Source organism: Podarcis muralis, chromosome 1 (genome assembly GCF_964188315.1).
Source record: "Podarcis muralis chromosome 1, rPodMur119.hap1.1, whole genome shotgun sequence".
NCBI lineage: Eukaryota > Metazoa > Chordata > Lepidosauria > Squamata > Lacertidae > Podarcis > Podarcis muralis.
Window position 1 is genome coordinate 126721053 of NC_135655.1, and position 16546 is coordinate 126737598.

General features: G+C 45.5%; 1 pseudogene; it reads right to left on the minus strand.

Moving 5' to 3' along the window:
* Positions 1 to 3976: 3976 nt before the first annotated feature.
* On the minus strand, positions 3977 to 4071 carry LOC114585807 (U6 spliceosomal RNA; annotated as a pseudogene).
* Positions 4072 to 16546: the final 12475 nt, after the last annotated feature.

The window sequence follows — 16546 nt, forward strand, 5'->3', positions numbered from 1 at the left end:
AACGGTGTTTCCGTGCGCTGCTCTGGTTCGCTAGAAGCAGCTTAGTCATGCTGGCCACATGACCCAGAAGCTGTACACCAGCTCCCTCAGCCAGTAAAGCGAGATGAGTGCCGTAACCCCAGAGTTGTCCGCGACTGGACCTAATGGTCAGGGGTCCCTTTACCTTTACCAGGAACCTAACAGTGAGAGGCTTACACAAGCCTGCAACCATCTACCCGTTGTGCGTTTAAAAAGGGGAATAATAATAATAATAATAATTTATTATTTGTACCCCGCCCATCTGGCTGAGTTTCCCCAGCCACTCTGGGCAGCTTCCAATCAAGTGTTAAAAACAATACAGCATTAAATATTAAAAACTTCCCTGAACAGGGCTGCCTTCAGATGTCTTTTAAAGATAGGATAGCTGCTTATTTCCTTCACATCTGAAGGGAGGGTATTCCACAGGGAGGGTGCCACTACCGAGAAGGCCCTCTTTCTGGTTCCCTGTAACCTCACTTCTCGCAATGAGGGAACCGCCAGAAGGCCCTTGGTGCTGGATCTCAGTATCCGGGCTGAACGATGGGGGTGGAGACGCTCCTTCAGGTATACAGGACCGAGGCCGTTTAGGGCTTTCAAGGTCAGCACCAACACTTTGAATTGTGCTCGGAAACTCTGCTAAGTAAAGGAACCTGCTAGCGCAAGTTAGAAAGGATATTAAAAAACAATATATCCGCTCCTGCCTCCCTGAACATTCCCACAGAAAGTAGGCATGTAAGGGATTGCATCATTCCTCTTTCTCATTTGATGATAAAAGCTTTGTTCTGCAGCTCTTTGCAGTTTGATTTCTCCTGTACAGTACATTCAGGGTTTGTGAGCACAGTAATGTGGATCGATGGAGAGACATGCGTAATTTTTGCAATGTGCCTCTCTAGCGGTTCAGCTAGGCTCAGGCACCTCTTATCTTTGCAGCAGAAACAACAGAGGTGTGTGTCTCTCTATCCCGCTTCTTTTTGCTCGACGTGATGAACATCTTCCTCTCGCCTAGTGGGGCAAAGGTGGGGCATCTCTTTTCGCTGACCTGAATTGGGCAGAGGGAAGCAATGCTCTCATGAGCCACTTTCAGTAAGTATTTTGCAGGAAGGTTTCAAGGGCATAGTGGAAATTTAGGTTTGCACACTTAAAGTGGACTAAAGCGCTCCGTTGTCCCGATAGAGCAAATACACTCACAAAAAAATCCCAATGGTCTTTTGCTGTTAGGAAAGTGAGGAGGAAAATGTGCAGGATGGAATGGTGAACAAAAATATGTATAACCACTGAGGAAGCAAATTAGGATGAATTTGGGACAAATGCTCATTGTCATATAACCTTGTTGTTGTATAGTCTTTTAGTCGTGTCTGACTCTTCGTGACCCCATGGACCAGAGCACGCCAGGCACTCCTGTCTTCCACTGCCTCCCGCAGTTTTGTCAAACTTATGCTGGTAGCTTCGAGAACACTGTCCAACCACCTCGTCCTCTGTCGTCTCCTTCTCCTTGTGCCCTCCATCTTTCCCAACATCAGGGTCTTTTCCAGGGAGTCTTCTCTTCTCATGAGGTGGCCAAAGTATTGGAGCCTCAGCTTCAGGATGTGTCCTTCCAGTGAGCACTCAGGGCTGATTTCCTTCAGAATGGAGAGGTTTGATCTTCTTGCAGTCCATGGGACTCTCAAGAGTCTCCTCCAGCACCACAATTCAAAAGCATCAATTCTTCAGCGATCAGCCTTCTTTATGGTCCAGCTCTCACTTCCATACATCACTACTGGGAAAACCATAGCTTTTACTATATGGACCTTTGTTGGCAAGGTGATGTCTCTGCTTTTTAATATGCTGTCCCTTCATGGATCACTGCCTTGCCCTGGCAAAGGGGCTTGAATAACTCAGAGAAGCTATGAACTATGCCGAGCAGGGCACCCAAGATGAACAGGTCATAGTGGAGAGTTTTGACCAAACGTGATCCACCTGGAGGAGGAACTGGCAAGCCACTCCAGTATCCCTGCCAAGAAAACTCCATGGACAAAGACAACAGGCATATAACCTTACCTCAAACAAATCAGGATGAAAGCTCAATAAAGACCTGCTGTAATCTAACCCCTATGTAAGCTTTGTGCATGGCAGCTCATAGAATATTTGACTATGGCCTGGGAGACCAGGGTTCAAATCTCCCATTCAGACACAAAACTCACTGGGAGATCTTGGGCCAGTCTCTCAGCCTAGCCTTCCTCACAGGGTTGTTTGGGGGATTAAATGGGGTGAGGGAGAACCATGTAGCTGTTTAGAGGTGTGGTGGGATAGAACTATAATAAAACGAACAAGTAAACAGGTAATCTGTAGGAGCCCACAGTCAAATATTTCCCCAGCCTCAGAGCTAAGAGAATAAGCAGAAATAAGACTCTCAGCCGCTGCCGGCAGAGCTTGAAATTCATGCCGGAAACTCGTGGTCTGGAACCAATAGATGGCTCTTGCAGTACCAGATAACACACATTTGCAGCAAAAAGAATGCAATTTGGGGCCATTGCACTCGTTTGGTGTTTGTAGAAGAGAGAGAGAGTTGCTGCAAGATTTTGGTTATTCTGCAATTGATGTAATATGCAGCCTCAAGTGGAAGTTATTCTGTGCCAGTATCTGCCAGTTATGCAACGCAACATTCCTATTACATTTCCTGTCTTGCTTTCTAATAAAAGCTGGTGCGTTTGTGTGTGTGCCCTGGCCGGCAGCACTATAGTCATCTCCCAACGCTAACGTAGAAAGTTGGTAATTCTGTAAGTCTGATTGTAGTTCCACGAAGCTAGCAAAGAGATGACTACGTTAGGCTAACCTTGTTTATGATGCTGGAAGCAGAATTCTGAAGCGTCAATGTGAGATGCAGCACAAATAAGTAAATAGATTTAGTGGCAGGTTGATGCTTGCCTTATGATGCCACAATACTTAAAAAAATAAAATAAGAGGAGGAGGAGGAAAAAGGCAAGGAACCTTCTCCTAATGCGTTCTACAACCCAACATCCCCCTGGATGCTATTCAAACAAACATTGTTCTTCCCTACAATGGCTGTCTATGGGCGATTTTCCTGGTAAGTCAACAATGCATTCCATCCTAGTGTTGTTTGCATTTCAATGGAGCAGCGACACACAGACAGGCAGAGGCACAGGATCAGGCAATTTGAGAAGCACTGTAAAAATGTAGTGCCTTCCATAGTTCCAGTTACAGATGGGTAGCCGTGTTGGTCTGCCATAGTCAAAACAAAAAAAATTCCTTGCAGTAGCACCTTAAAGACCAACTAAGTTAGTTCTTGGTATGAGCTTTCGTGTGCATGCACACTTCTTCAGATACACAGTGTTGCATAGTTTTTTTGCATATTCAGTGGGATATGTGGATTGCAGAGGGTTCTTAATTCTAAGACCCTTGGGTATAATGTCCAGGTTCTTGCATTTAGTAAGAAAGAAGATATCAGTCTGTACCTGTGCAAGTTTCTTGGTGAGGTTGATGGACTTCCATTTCATGCGGCTCAATGTGGTGCCTTCCATAGTTCCAGTTACAGATGGGTAGCCGTGTTGGTCTGCCATAGTCAAAACAAAAAAAAATTCCTTGCAGTAGCACCTTAAAGACCAACTAAGTTAGTTCTTGGTATGAGCTTTCGTGTGCATGCACACTTCTTCAGATACACGTGTATCTGAAGAAGTGTGCATGCACACGAAAGCTCATACCAAGAACTAACTTAGTTGGTCTTTAAGGTGCTACTGCAAGGAATTTTTTTTGTAAAAATGTAAATAGGGCATAATGTAGCTATTTATACACAAGCAAATATGTCTCATAGCTCGGAATCTGACTGCTGCTATCTGCTATCTAAGGCAACCGACGTTTATTTCGTCCACAAAAATCCTTCGCAGATTATTTTTGTCTCCAGCATCAACAATTCTTTGTTTGGTTTTTTTGTGATAATTGTTATTAAAGTTTCCCTTTGGTTAAAAATACGGAATGCTTCTGTGAGTTCTCCTTGCACAGGGGCCGTGCTAATCTCTGTATCGTTCCAATTTTAGAATATGTGCTGTTTATAAATATCCATAAGAATTATACATCCGGCATCATATATCTAAGATGTGTTGCAGGAATTTATGTATAGGTTGTGGGGGGGGGGTTGCCCCTCCAGCAGATATCATGCACATGCAGCCCACTACCAAAACCAGCACAGTCACTTTTGTGACTTGTCCCCACAAAACACTTCATCACAGTTTCTTCCTATCTATTCAAAGGGCCTTTGCTGCATGATACTAAATGTAAGAATTCACTGATAAATGTATCTATGTACTGGCTCACTGGGAAAACTTCAGAAATTCATATAGACATGTGAGCTTAGCTACTCAGCAGCCCCTCTGCCTGAGGGATAATTCCTGGCATCCTGATACCTGAGTGCCAGACAGGTAGCCATTCCAGAAATAACAAACCCAGATGAAGACAAAAGGGTGTGATTAACTTGGATGGGAAACAAGGAAATGTAAATAGATTTTTTGTTACACTTGATGGATGTTTGGTGGAGGGCAAGGAGAACCATGGGACAGGGTCCAGGATGCTCAGATTACTGCCACCAGACCTCTCCTTTCATGATGTAACCGTGATGTATGAGTGATGTTGTTTGGGGTGGCACTGTGGGTTAAACCACAGAGCCTAAGACTTGCTGATCAGAAGGTCGGCAGTTCGAATCCCCGTGACGGTTGCTCGGCCCCAGCTCCTGCCAACCTAGCAGTTCGAAAGCACATCAAAGTGCAAGTAGATAAATAGGTACCGCTCCGGCGGGGAGGTAAACGGCGTTTCCGTGCGCTGCTCTGGTTCGCCAGAAGCGGCTTAGTCATGCTGGCCACGTGACCCGGAAGCTGTACGCCGGCTCCTTCGGCCAATAAAGTGAGATGAGTGCCGCAACCCCAGAGTCGGTCACGGCTGGACCTAATGGTCAGGGGTCCCTTTACCTTTACTTTAACATGGGGATTAGCAGCTAATAAAAGTTTGGGGGCTCTTTTGTTCAGGACTTCCATCTTGTTCCACCTTGTGGCAGGTGGGAATCCTGTTGCGACAGTCTTCAATAAAGACCAAGCCTACTGGCTGCTGTTTTGCTCTGGAATTCCTGGCTGGTGTCCTTGTTTTTTGTCCTAGGGAGCCCACAAATTTCTCTGTTAACAGATGGAACAATTGTGTGTGTGTGTGTGTGTGTGTGTGTGTGTGTGTGTGTGTTATTACTCTAGACAAATAACATGCCATATTTCAGATTTCATTTTGGCAAAATCATTGAGCCCCCCCCCCCCCCCCGCCCTTTCCCTTTTTTCTTTTTGGCCAAAGTAGTGCAGCGTTTTTTGTTTTTCAGCTATTTTTAAGGAAATTTACCCAAATCTACACTTCCGATATGGGTTGCCATAAGTCCGCATGTTCCAGGACATTAAAGCAGCAATCTCCAGGAAATTCCGGACGTATGGCAACCCTACATGCATGGGTCAGCATGGTCAGGGTTAATGGATGATGGGAATAGTAGTCCAAAACATGTACAGCATTGGTTTTCTAGTGGTGGGTCACAGCCTGATCGAAAGGTGGGTCACAGCAGCAACACAGCCATCGTACAAATGTATGGTTAAAACAAATAGGCCCCCAACTGCCTATGTAGGCTAATAGTCTGACTTCAGTGGGAAAATATTGAGGATAACTGATTTAGAGGGCAGGAAGTTTTTTTCTGTTAAAAGAGGCCTGCTTCTTGGGAGAAAAGCAATGACAAACCTAGACAGCATCTTAAAAAGTAGAGACATCACCTTGCCAACAAAGGTCCGTATAGTTAAAGCTATGGTTTTCCCAGTAGTGATGTATGGAAGTGAGAGCTGGACCATAAAGAAGGCTGATCGCCGAAGAATTGATGCTTTTGAATTATGGTGCTGGAGGAGACTCTTGAGAGTCCCATGGACTGCAAGAAGATCAAACCTATCCATTCTGAAGGAAATCAGCCCTGAGTGCTCACTGGAAGGACAGATCCTGAAGCTGAGGCTCCAATACTTTGGCCACCTCATGAGAAGAGAAGACTCCCTGGAAAAGACCCTGATGCTGGGAAAGATGGAGGGCACAAGGAGAAGGGGACGACAGAGGACGAGATGGTTGGACAGTGTTCTCAAAGCGACCAGCATGAGTTTGACCAAACTGCAGGAGGCAGCGGAAGACAGGAGTGCTAAAAAGCACATCACCCTTCCTTTCAGGGCAAGCAGCGGCTAGTGTCGCTGACCAAGGCCTGCGCCTTAGGCGAGGAGGTTTCCTTCGTATGCCGCCACTGTCAACGTGGGACCAAAAAGGGTGAAAAACCCTAGATGAAGGCGAATGTCTGAGGGGAGAGGGTGGCGGGAGGGAATAAATAAGCCTTTTGTTTTGAAGGTTAAATAGCCAAAAATGCAGTTCAGAATGTTCCATAAAGGTTTAGCTTTCAGCAACACACAGCGGAGACAAAGCTGATTCCTCCTCTTTGCTGGCCCCGTGACCTCGGAGTTTTATATGGCATTGCCTGGGAAGTCAGGGAACTCTATGGCTTTCCCAGGACATTCAGAGCTTTCCTGCTCTGGGCCTGCCTGAGTGGGGAGCAGCGGGGAGGGAGAGTTTTCGCCTCCAATTTAAAAATACCAGGGGGAGTTTACCGATTAATATTCATGAACAAGGAACAGTCTGCTTTTTGTTACCACGGCCTTTTCCCATGCAAGGTGGGTTCGGAGGGAGGAATACATTAACACACACACACACACACACACATCCTTACTGACACAAAACTAACCACCTCTAGGATTACCAAAAGGCAAGAGCCAGCGCTCAACACAAGTGGTAAATATTTAACAGGGAAAGAGCTTGCTTCCTTTGCCCTCCCCTCGCCCCGATCTCCTTGCTTCCTTCTAATTTGCCGTATATATTAATCTCATTACTTCGTCTTTAAACAACGGGGCTGTGTTTTCCAAAATACCCGGGCTTCACAGAAAGTCTGGATATAGGAAGGGTGGTGTGTACACACACACACACACACACACACACACACACACACACACACACAAAGACACACAACCTTTGCACTAGTAGCACAATGGATTGCGGTTCTTTGTATTGTTTTGGGGGTGGTTGTTTTTTAAATCATGACGGTACATTCCCCGTTGTAGCTAGGGAAGAAGGATACCTCCGTTTGCCCCGAGACAAAACTTGTGGTGTAAATCAGGACTTTCTGTCTTTAGCTGGGGGGGGGGGGGGCAGGGGAATCCTAAATCAGGATAAAATACGGGTGGCAGCTGAATGAATAAAAGCCAAGGTTTTCAAAAGTGACAACTTTGGGGACACGCAGCTCCAAGAGGCTTCTTGCTTCTGATTTTCAGAAACGTCAAAAGACTTGCGGATTTCCCTTTAACTCTGTGCATAGCGCTTAGCACCTCTGAAGGGAAGTCAGATCCGGATTTCAAAACAGTGACATTCAGAAAGCAGTAAAGACTATTTGTTTTAACCCTTGAGGCTGTCTAGAAGTTTTTGAATAAGACGCATTGTGACCTTCAGTTTAATTGGAGGGGTACATTTTGATTATTCGGGACACCTCAGTCCGCACTCATGTATTCTCATGTTTACCCCAACTTCGACAGAGAATTCCCAAGAACAGAGGAGCACACTACAAATTTAGAAATAACACACGGTGCACCCTTATCTTTGCAGATATCACAGAAGCATTTGCAAATCTGAATGTTCTCCTTGATCCTCTGACCCATGGGTAGGCAAACTAAGGCCCGGGGGCCGGATCCGGCCCAATCGCCTTCTAAATCCGGCCCGCGGACGGTCCAGGAATCAGTGTGTTTTTACAGGAGTAGAATGTGTCCTTTTATTTAAAATGCATCTCTGGGTCATTTGTGGGGCATAGGAATTCGTTCATCCCACCCCCAAATATAGTCCGGCCCCCCACAAGGTCTGAGGGACAGTGGACCGGCCCCCTGCTGAAAAAGTTTGCTGACGCCTGACCATCACATGCAACAGAAAAGTGGCATACCAGGGAATAGGACTCTGATCTAGACTTCTCTGCTGCTTGTATTCTGCATGCAGGGAGATTGGGGTGCGCAGCAGCAATATCCGCCACAATCCATTTCCCCTGCTGCAGTCTAAATTGGCACTGTCTGGGAACGTTTGTCTGCTACAGATCGTTGCCAGAAACTGCCACCTCAAAAGGGCTATGAGCAAACTTCCGACTGTTATAGCCGAGCCACCCAAATGAATTCTCCTCACTATGAAGCAGATTTGTTAAATCGAGGGTATAAGGCCTGGTCACCAATCCCCTCTCCAGATATTTGCTTCCTTCCAATATACCAGGTTGGGACACGGGTGGCACTGTGGTCTAAACCACAGAGCCTAGGACTTGCCGATCAGAAGGTCGGCGGTTCGAATCCCCGCGATGGGGTGAGCTCCCGTTGCTCGGTCCCAGCTCCTGCCAACCTAGCAGTTCGAAAGCACATCAAAGTGCTAGTAGATAAATAGGTACCACTCCGGCAGGAAGGTAAACGGCGTTTCCGTGTGCTGCTCTGGTTCGCCAGAAGCGGCTTAGTCATGCTGGCCACATGACCTGGAAGCTGTACACCGGCTCCCTCAGCCAGTAAAGTGAGATGAGCGCAGCAACCCCAGAGTCAGCCACGACTGGACCTAATGGTCAGGGGTCCCTTTACCTTCAATATACCAGGTGTGGGGAACTTTTGGTCCCCCGGATATTGCTGAACTACAACTCCCATCAGTCTCAGCAAGCATGACCAATGATTCGGGATGATGAGAGTTGAAGTTCAACTGGAGGACCAAAAGTTCTCCACACCTCCTCTACACAACCACAGTTATATAGTGGGTATCACTCTGAAACTCACCTACAGACGGTACCTAACACCAAGAAAACTAGCGCTAATATGCCCAGGAACCTCACCAAAATGCGGGAGAGGGTGCACCTCCACAGGCACATACCTCCACATGTGGTGGGAGTGCCCCAAAATCCAACTATTCTGGACAACAGCCACACGAGAAATATGTAAAATAACTAAGCATGTATTAGACATCACTCCAGAATTGGCCCTACTAAACATCTTCCAAGACTACAATGCCCATTTACACCACAAAGAACTCATAACCCACCTTCTTTCAGCAGCCAGAAACCCTATAACCAGACACTGAAGAGACCTGTCAGGAGTAAGCATGGACCAATGGTACCAAATAGTATGGGAAACAGCCCTACTAGAAAAATTAACCAATAAACTGAAACTGACACGGGGACAAACAGAAGAAGACGCCTTTACCCCTTTATCACATACACAGCCCAACAAGACAATGACAATAATCCACCAACAGCATACAAATCAGTATGGCTAACCTGATCCAAAACACCCACCCACCGCACTCACACACGAAAACAAAGATCACCACAGCCAATCACAAACAAACAACCACACCCTAGGCCAACCCCAACCTCTCTCACCACCAAAGGAACACGAATGGTGTTTCCAAATGGTTTCAGGAATCGAATGGACTCCCGGAATGGATTAAGTTCGAGAACCAGTGTACCACTGTATAACTGAAAGCAACTTACTTTGTTTCATAAACTTCCGGAGAAGTGAGTTGCATGATCCAGAACACAGGTGAAACTCGGAAAATTAGAATATAGTGGAAAAGTTCATTTATTTCAGTAATTCAACTTAAAAGGTGAAACTAATATATGAGATAGATTCATGACATGCAAAGCGAGATATATCAAGCCTTTATTTGTTATAATTGTGATGATCATGGCATACAGCTGATGAAAACCGCAAATTAACAATCTCAGAAAATTAGAATATTAAACGAAATCAGCAAAACAAGGACTGCAAATAGAGCAATATTGGACCTCTGAGAAGTAGAAGCATGCATATGGACTCAGTGCTTGGTTTGGGCCCCTTTTGCATCAATTACTGCCTCAATGCGGTGTGGCATGGATGCTATCAGCCTGTGGCATTGCTGAGGTGTTATGGAAGACCAGGAAGACCATAGCAGCCTTCAGCTCTTCTGCATTACTCGGTCTCATGTCTCTCATCTGTCTCTTGGCAATGCCCCATAGATTCTTTATGGGGTTCAGGTTAGGCGAGTTTGCTGGCCAATCAAGCGTAGTAATCCCATGGGCATTGAGCCAGGTTTTGGTACTTTTGGCAGTGTGGGCAGGTGCCAAAGTCCTGCTGAAAAATGAAGTCAGCATCCCCATAAAGCTCGTCTGCGGAAGGAAGCATGAAGTGCTCCAAAATCTCCTGGTAGATGGCTGCGTTGACCCTGGACTTAATGAAGCACAGTGGACCAACACCAGCTGATGACATGGCTCCCCAAATCTCTTTTCTGATCAGAGCAGCTTTTGCATCTCATTTGGAAACCAAGGACCCAGAGTCTGGAGGAAGAATCGGGAGGCACACAATGCCAGATGCTTGAAGTCCAGTGTGAAGTTTCCACAGTCTGTGTTGATTTGGGGAGCCATGTTGTGTGTACTTAACCATTTCCCTATCATTTCTGTTCCATATTTCAAAAGACCAGCCCCCACCCTGACCAGTTAAAAGAACTAGGAGGGGCAGGAGTTCTGCAAATTGGCACAGTTCAACGGGATCTGTAAGAAGGCTCAACAGTCTGCGTCCCGGTGCTTTTGGCAAGCCAGCAATCTCGGACAAATGTCCCATGTACCCAATGGTCAGCTCCATCTCTCCCAACTGCCCATCTTCTTGAGAAGACTGTGGCCAATCCAGCCTTTTTTCAAGATGCATTTTCATGAGCTATGCATGAACTTGATCCTATTGTGAATGCAGACCATAACCTTTCTTTAAACAGGCAGGCCAAGAAAGTTATATCTTTCTGCCTTTAGGGACCAGTTTCCGAGTACAGAGGGCTTACCTTGAAAATGTTTTCCATACTGTTTGATGTTGTGGAGCCATCGGTGGGAATACTGAGAGCATTAGGTTCCTGGGTGGTTCATTGATTTGTTCTAGTTTTACTAAATTGACTAACATCAATTCACTCAGACATTTCACTTTCCATACTGAAATGCTTATTCTGAATACCCTTTTGAGGGACAGGGTGGGAAAAGAAGACTTGAAAGTTGAAATATATATCTGAGCTATGTGACGTGGACATGGACTTTATATTTTCGTATATAAATGAATCACTAACATGTTTTGAGTAGCAGAGGGTGCAATTCCTTCTAGCTATTTAAGTTCTGTAAAAATGGATTTTTATGTGCAAAGGGTTTTTAATGATTGAGCATCTATGCATACATATTAATAAGGGCACACTGAAACATGGAGAGAATAAAAACTGCCAAGAGACTTCAAGAGTAAGAAGATCCATTGGTACTACCATTTGATCCAATGAACTCATAATGAGTCATCTGTATCTAATTACTCAAATAACAACAATGGAATAATTAAATGCCCATGGTCACATGCTGGCCAGCTAAAGTTTTCTCTCTCCATCCAGTTCCTACAAATACTATTAGGATCAGTTAAAGGTAAAGGGACCCCTGACCATTAGGTCCAGTTGCGGACGACTCTGGGGTTGCGGCGCTCATCTCGCTTTATTGGCCGAGGGAGCCAGCATACAGGGTCATGTGGCCAGCATGACTAAGCTGCTTCTGGCAGCGCATGGAAACGCCGTTTACCTTCCCGCCAGAGCGGTACCTATTTATCTACTTGCACTTGGATGTGCTTTCGAATTGCTAGGTTGGCAGGAGCAGGGACCGAGCAACGGGAGCTCACCCCGTTGTGGGGATTCGAACCGCCGACCTTCTGATCGGCAAGTCCTAAGCTCCGTGGTTTAACCCACAGCGCCACCTGCGAGCATTTATTCCCTCATACATCCACATGCACACACAACTTCTTACAAATTCTAAGAAAATTTAAAGACCAGATGCTGGGAATCACAGCTGAGGAGAGTGTTGTTGCGCTCTTGCTAGCTTAATAATAATAATAATAATAATAATAATAATAATAATAATAATAATAATAATTTTATTATTTGTACCCCACCCATCTGACTAGGTTGCCCCAGCCATTCTGGGCCGCTTCCAATAAATATAAAAGCATAATAAAACATTAAACATTAAAAACTTCACAATACAGGGATGTCTTCTAAAAGTTGTGCAGTTCTTTATCTCCTTGGCATCTGATGGGAGGGCGTTCCACAGGGAGGGCGCCACTATTGAGAAGGCCCTTTGCCTGGTTCTCTGTAACTTCACTTCTCACAGGGAGGGAATTGCCAGAAGGCCTTTGGAGCTGGATCTCAGTGTCCGGGCAGAACGATGGGGGTGGAGACGCTCCTTCAGCTATACAGGCATCTTGTTTGCCACTGTGAGAACAGGATGCTGAGCTAAATGGGTCATTGGCCTGATCCAGTAGGCTCTTACGTTTTCATGTTTAATTGGCTATCTGGAATCTGTTCATTTACATATTGCAAAGGGCTCCACCTGATGCAACACAACTTTCACCAGGGACACATTGGCATGGAGAAGAAGAGGAGTTTGGATTTTATATCCCGCTTTATCACTACCCGAAGGAGTCTCAAAGCGGCCAACAATCTCCTTTCCCTTCCTCCCCCACAACACACACTCTGTGAGGTGAGTGGGGCTGAGAGACTTCAGAGAAGTGTGACTGGCCCAAGGTCACCCAGCAGCTGCATGTGGAGGAGCAGAGACGCGAACCCAGTTCCCCAGATTACGAGTCTACCGCTCTTAACCACTACACCACTCTGGCTCTGGAGATTCATAGCGCCTTTGCAGAGTCCTTTGTGGATGCTGCTGGCAATTCCTGTGAGGGCAGCAGTGTTGGGATTCATAGGAGGTGAGAAGCATCTCCATCAGTTCAGCTGAGAGACCAGCTCCACTTGGCTCCTCCCCTCCCTGAATTGTTTTCATGCCACGCATCATTAAAAGAACTATGTAACTTTAAGATTTGTTCGATTGGTTCAAAATTGGGAAAGGAGTACGACAAGGCTGTATATTGTCTCCCAGCTTATTTAACTTATATGCAGAATTCATCATGCGAAAGGCTGGGCTGGATGAATCCCAAGCCGGAATTAAGATTGCTGGAAGAAATATCAACAACCTCAGGTATGCAGATGACACAACCTTGATGGCAGAAAGTGAGGAGGAATTAAAGAACCTTTTAATGAGGGTGAAAGAGGAGAGCGCAAAATATGGACTGAAGCTCAACATCAAAAAAACTAAGATCATGGCCACTGGTCCCATCACCTCCTGGCAAATAGAAAGGTAAGAAATGGAGGCAGTGAGAGATTTTACTTTCTTGGGCTCCATGATCAGTGCAGATGGTGACAGAAGTCATGAAATTAAAAGACGCCTGCTTCTTGAGAGAAAAGCAATGACAATCCTAGACTGCATCTTAAAAAGCAGAGACATCATCTTGCCAACAAAGGTCCATATAGTTAAAGCTATGGGTTTCCCAGTAGTGATGTATGGAAGTGAGAGCTGGACCATAAAGAAGGCTGATCGCCGAAGGATGGATGCTTTTGAATTCTGGTGCTGGAGGAGACTCTTGAGAGTCCCATGGACTGCAAGAAGATCAAACCTATCCATTCTGAAGGAAATCAGCCCTGAGTGCTCACTGGAAGGACAGATCCTGAAGCTGAGGCTCCAATACTTTGGCCACCTCATGAGAAGAGAAGACACCCTGGAAAAGACCCTGATGTTGGGAAAGATGGAGGGCACAAGGAGAAGGGGACGACAGAGGATGAGATGGTTGGACAGTGTTCTCGAAGTTACAAACATGAGTCTGACCAAACTGCGGGAGGCAGTGGAAGACAGGAGTGCCTGGCGTGCTCTGGTCCATGGGGTCACGAAGAGTCGGACACGACTAAACGACTAAACAACAACAAACTTTAAGAACTGGTGCTTGAGGTTGCTTGTTTTTCCTCTCCCCTCCTCACCCCCTTTTCTTTTTGTGTTGTGTCTCTTAGATTGCAACCTTTGTTTCTGTTGACCTTATACAGTATAAGTTATTCTGGGAGCCGTGTTGACTACAAAGCTGGGTTTAAATGCCCTGAAATAGATATTAAAAATATGTTCGTATGCTATACTCCCCAACATGAATGTGCTGCCTCGGGGTTTTTCAGAGTGCATTGTGAACAGCCCTTCTGTAGAGTGTGAATTGAACTGAGTGATTTCCCTCATAGAAAGGATCAGTCAGACATTTTGGACTTCAAGTACCAGGCTTGGGGTGGGAAGAGAAAGACAGAAATTGCTGACGCCAGAAAATACAGAAATCCCAATGAAGCTGTAGGCACCATCTCATGTTATAGTTTTACAGGCACTTTCACAAATTATCAGAATTGTGTTTAATGTAGCATGTAATGTGTGGAACAGGGACGCGGGTGGCGCTGTGGGTAAAAGCCTCAGTGCCTAGGGCTTGCCGATCGAAAGGTCGGCGGTTCGAATCCCCGCGGCAGGGTGCGCTCCCGTTGCTCGGTCCCATCGCCTGCCAACCTAGCAGTTCGAAAGCACTCCCGGGTGCAAGTAGATAAATAGGGACCGCTTACTAGCGGGAAGGTAAACAGTGTTTCCGTGTGCAGCTCTGGCTCGCCAGAGCAGCGATGTCACGCTGGCCACGTGACCCGGAAGTGTCTGCGGACAGCGCTGGCCCCCGGCCTCTTGAGTGAGATGGGCGCACAACCCTAGAGTCTGTCAAGACTGGCCTGTACGGGCAGGGGTACCTTTACCTTTAATGTGTGGAACAGCGACATCAGTTCAGAAAATAGTGACTATTTAATTCAAATGATCTGGTGGATGCAGTCATATGTCCCTGTGAACTGACAGGGCATGAAAGAAATTTCCCTAGCTGCTCTCTTGCATGTTTCGCCTCTCTCCTTCCCTGGAAAATAGAGCAGATACATCCAAAAGTGCAAAAATTTAAATCTTTGCATTCATGAAGTGGATTAGTAGGATATTACACAGATGGAAGAAATGCAATTGATGAAATTGTCTCTCACGACTACGGGCACACAGTTGGCCATACAATATTAGCACTTTCAAACTCGGATTTATAACAGTGATTAATTTTCATCTCGTTTCCCAGAAACAAAATGCTGCAATCTGAGTATGGGGAGATTGCAACTTATCTGCACAGCTTTGAAAATGTAAGGAGGCTGAAGGAACATTCTTTCACCTTTGGTGGACATGCCCGAGGGTGAAGGCTTTTTGGGAAATGATTTATAACGAGTTGAAAAAGGTATTTAAGTATACCTTTCATAAGAAACCAGAGGCCTTCCTCCTGGGCATTGTAGGCCAGAGAGTGCCAAAGAAAGACAGAACTTTCTTTCTATATGCAACTACAGCAGCAAGAATCCTTATAGCCAAATACTGGAAGGCACAGGAGTTACCCACACTGGAAGAGTGGCACACGCAACTGATGGACTACATGGAACTGGCTGAAATGACAGGCAGAATTCGAGACCTGGGAGAAGAGACAGTGGAAGAGGACTGGAAAAAATTCAAGGACTACTTACAAAAACATTATAAGCTATATGAATGTTGAGAATTTGCTAAGTTTTGAGAAAATCATGCTTCAGTATTGAATTCGAAAATGATTGAAACTAAGTTATGACCGAGAAAAGTTCAATTTTTAGAGTAAATAATTAGATGAAAATACAAAAACACATGAAACAAGGTATTAATTTGCTGTTTATTTTTATTGTAAGGAATGCAGGGATGGAGGATGTGGGGAAGTCCAATTGACGATGAAAAAAGATTTGGAAAAATGAATTTTCTGTTGTTTAATTTCTTCTTTCTTTTTGTAAAACAGCATTTGTTGTGTTATTGATGATGTACTGTTGATTTATTTGGACCTTGGAAAACAAAGCAATAAAAAATATTATAAAAAAAAAAAAGAAAAGTTGGGTAGATCGTCTGCTGCAACTGAGGACCCAACTAAATTAGATTGATGTTTGCCTCACTTTATTTATTAAAAAGCAATCCATGTGGTATGTGGGCATGTGTGAATAAATTGGATTGAGACTGCAGCACCGAAGTGGTTTCTTTTTAACCCTCTCGGAGCCATTTCCCCCAATGTAAACAATTCTTCAAGCATCTGCTTGCCCCATTAGGGACAATTTACAAGTAACTTGAAAAACAGCTATACAACTTCTGCTCAAAGAAAGGCTGCGGGGCAGGTTTCCCCAGCTCAGAGCTCTCCAGATTGTTTCAAAGCATGACTCCAAGCCAGCAGTAGGCAACCTAAGGTTCGTGGGCTGGATGCGGCCCAATCGCCTTCTCAATCCGGCCCGCGGACGGTCCAGGAATCAGCATGTTTTTACATGAGCAGAATGTGTGCTTTTATTTAAACTGCATCTCTGGGTTATTTGTGGGGCGTAGGAATTCGTTCATTTTTCTCTCCAAAATATAGTCCGGCCCACCACGTGGTCTGAGGGACAGTGGACCGGCCCCCGGCTGAAAAAGGTTGCTGACCCCTGCTCCAAGCAGTCCCTGTCAGTGCTGCCCAGGTCTGCTGGGAAT